We start from the raw sequence: 4,436 nt of genomic DNA on the forward strand, positions 1-4,436 counted from the left end.
TGGGATTTAAAAGACCACAATGAACAATTTCATTTAGAATGGTTGATCCTCTCAATTTCGATACCATATGACAAAGGCAAGAAATTCTGTCTTCTCTGCAATTCTGAGCTATTTTTCATTATTTTTTCTAAAAATACTCTAGTAAAACGGTTATAGAACGAGCATACAGATGTAAGCATTGGCAGAAACATACTTTTAGTGCATATAAGTAGTCTCTATCATTATATATTTTTAAACTTTAATTTCCTTTATATTTAACATTCACTATTATATCCCTACTCTTTCTGTTAGCTACTTATGACGTTATATCATATAACGTTTTTTTTGAAACAATATTAATAGCGTTCTGTCTATCGCTATACGAATCCATCATTTTTTGCTAAAATGTCGTATTGACGAGTTTCGTTTTTTCACTTTCCCGAAGAGAAGATTGCATTGTTTATACCTTTTATTCTTTTGAATAAGTATCAGTGGAATTTTCGAAACATATGTAGAAAGTAAAAATACTTGTTTAAACCTGCGTTAACTCCATTTTTTATTCATATATTATATATTATATATTATTAATATATATATAATTTATATTTATATATATATATATTATCTATTATGCTTCGCTCATTAGACTGCAGCCTTGTAATATGGAGATTTTAGTCGAGCAAAACGCCCATAACACCTGTTCTTTTTTAAGCCTGGTACTTATTTTATCGGTTTCTTTTGTCAAACCCCTAAGCAAGAATATAAACAAACCAAATGATGATGGTGAACAAACACAAGTTCGAGGACGTACACAAGGATTTTGCTGAGGAGATCTTCCGTAATGTCACACACATCCAAGAACATCTTGATTATGAGGTTTGTGATCACAGATAGAAAGTAAGAGATTTTGTAGTTGCTTGCAATGTTAGCTCTGCACATAGGATCTCTTGGCGGTCCTGCACTGAGATCGGTAGTTATATTATGAGTCTTGAAGAGTTCATATAGATGATATCAACACTGTATCAAAAGCACCTCCACAAGCTAGAAGCTAACTACATGGAGATCATTCAGTAAATAGCTAGTTCCATCCAACAGTGTATTATGGCAACAATAGTAAGCACCCCATCTACAGACAACCTGTTTTAGACGTTGAACTCTGGCTGGAAACTAGGAATAACAAGATCCAAATTCTCTATTCGTGTTATGCTAAAGCCATACCGTACAAATGACTGATCTACCAGACTCTGGCAACAGTAACTAATACAATATCTTAATAGAGGACTTGATAAAAATGATGATAAACGTGAACCGCACGTGCAATCCAACGGAATTAAAGAGACATATATAGCACTTCATCCATTGCATGCAATTCTCTGGGAATAACCAAAGAGAAAGAATGCGAGTATACGAAGGAGGCATGATAAAATTCAAGACTGTCGCAGAGAATGACGCAAATGCGATCTACCCGCTATACAGAAGTAAATCAGGGAATATCATAGAAAGAATTAGAAGGAAGATAGATAAGGTCAACTCATGGTATGACAGCCGAAAATACAAGAGCGCTATGTTTGTCGGTGGTACCCCTGGTAGCGAACAAACATATCATTTTAGAAAACCCTTAGATGAACTGAATCTACGCATTGAAATAGCAGAATGGCCAGAAACTCCCGTAATATCCTTGATCTGTAGAACAGCAATTTGAAAGAAACACCTCTACTCATACGAATTGTATAGTGCGTAGAGTAATTCCACTGATAAACTGCAAAACTAGGAATACATCTATGGTATAAGGTGTACAGCGGGACGATGCAGAAGGAGGACATCGACGTATATTGAAAAGACAGCCCTTGCATAGAGGAGAGGTCAAGTGACACTGGCAGGAACTCATGAAGAAGAGCTCGACGGTGCTCTACCAACATGCTAATCAAGGACATGGTGGTTCGATAGATAACATAGATCTTATGATCTTATCGGCACATAGAGCTGATTCTCTCACCCTCTCTCTCTCCCTTCCACTCACCCTCTTTCTCTCTCTCTCTCTCTCTCTCTCTCTCGATATGTATATATATATATATATATATATATATATAACAATTGATAAGTAGAATGACCACTAAAGTGGATTCCTATACGCTAGAGATAGACGTCAAATTGCCTTACCACAAAGAGTGTGTTCTCAAGAAATAAACGTTTTGGCGCTTGCTGGGCATTTTTTCTTGAGGACACACTCTTAGTGGTAAGACGATCTGACGTCTATCTCTAGCGTATAGGAATCCACTTTAGTGGACATTCCTCTTATTAATTCTAACATAATTTTTAATTTTTAATTTTTTTGAATATGCTAGACCACTGGTTTAAAAATTGATGCTAATTGATTGATATCAACTTCTACCCTCATTATTTTAATTATATATATCACACACACACACACACACACATATATATATATATATATATATATATTATATATATATATATATATATATACAACAAGAAGAAGGAATAAACGGGCTTTAATTACAATTGCAACCTCTAGTAACTGATAAAAGCATAGGAGTTTTTAAATGCACCTTTATTACCCAGATAAATTGAATATATACTCGTATATTAGTATTATGAAATGAAAGAGTGACAGCAAAGAGAGAAAAGCAGGTGCATAAGTCTATCGAAATACAGCTTTTTAATTACTTGGTATGATCATGTTTGCTTTGAGAAGAAAAAAAAATGAAAGACAAAGAAAATGTTCAATAATTTACGAATTGAAAGAACGAAATATTCGATAAATTAACTATTTAAGTTTTCTCCTAATTGCTTCGATGCCGTTTTCCTGCAATACACTTTCGCGAGAAAATCAGAAAAATTGCATTGGAATTTTTATTCTGGTTCTTTACATTTTGAATTCAAATTCCGCCGAGAACCACTTTACCTTTCATCCTTTCATGGTCGATAAAATATAACCAGTTGATTACTGTGGTCGATATATTCGACTTACTCCCTCCCCTGATATTGCTGGCCTTGAGTCAAAATTATTATTATTATTATTATTATTATTATTATTATTAGGCGACGAGCGAGTAGAATTGTTAGAGCGCTGAACTCTTAGCGCGAAATGCTTAGCGGTATTTCGCCCGTCGCTACGTTCTGAGTTCAAATTCCGCCGAAGTCGACTTTACCATTCATCTCTTCGGGGTCGGTAAAATTAATACCAATTACACAAAGGGGTCGATGTAATCGACTTAATTCCTTTCCCCAAATTTGAGGCCTTGTGCTTCCAGTAGAAAGGATTATCATTATTATTATTATTATTATTATTATTATTATTATTATTATTATTATTATTATTATCGCCTTTGCACAGCTTCTAACGCTGGAGATGTACTACAGTATCAGCTGTTCACTACCAGTGAGCTAAGGTAACACCTCTTATTTTTCGAGGACCTTTTGGAATATTCGAGCGGTTCCAAGAAGTGCTGTTTTCTGCAAGCGCTCCACCATTATTGCAGCCCCTATTTGTTCTTGAGATTTTTGCTCACTGTTCCCAGGGCTCCGACAATTGCTGGTACTACTGCTACCTTTTTTATCGACCACAACTGCTTAATTTCCCAAGCTAACCTGACATACCTCTCAACTTTTCTTTCTTCCTTACCGCATACCTTGTTGTCTGCTGGGGCATGCTATATCTATGATCCAGCATAGTCTGTTTTCTTTCTCAATTAAGACTATGCCCGGCTTCCTATTCTCTATCTCATGGTCGCACTGAATCATGCAATCCTATAGGATCTTTGCATTTCTATTTTCGACGATGCCTTCAGGTTTGTGGTCATACCGATTTTTTGCTCTGTCAAGTCCATACTTGGACAAATTGGCTATATTGTCGTGGCATCTCTTATATTCCTTCTGGGCTAGTGGCGTACATTGGCTGGTAAGCCATACGGTTTCACCGTTTTGTCCACAGATTTTGCACTTATCACTTTCTGCTGCGTTGTCTATTCTGTGTTTTATGTAGTTTGTTCTTAGTACTTGCTCTTGGGCAGCACAGATTAGAGCCTCCGTTTCCGGTTTTAAATCACTTTTAGTCATCCACAACCATCTTTTTTCTGTATCTGTCTTATCTTCAACATCTCTATGAAATTGACCATGCATTCTTTTCTTTACCCACCTATTTTCAGTTTCATTCGTTTTCAATTTCTTGTACAGTGCTTTATCTCTGCAATCGCTCATCCTACACAAGCCTGGCCTTCCTACTTCTAATAATAGCGGTTTCAAAATTCAGTGTTCTGAGGAATCGATCTTTCAAGCTCTCGATATGCTGTTATTTTATTCATTGGAATTCAACCTCACATTCAGTCTTATTTTGTAATGTGTTATAATCCTTGAAATGTTGGACTGATATGAATTAAAATTATTAATAAACGGCGTAGGAGTGGCTGTGTGGTAAGTAGCTTGCTTACGAACCA

Source organism: Octopus sinensis, linkage group LG9 (assembly GCF_006345805.1).
Source record: "Octopus sinensis linkage group LG9, ASM634580v1, whole genome shotgun sequence".
Taxonomy (NCBI): Eukaryota; Metazoa; Mollusca; class Cephalopoda; order Octopoda; family Octopodidae; genus Octopus; species Octopus sinensis.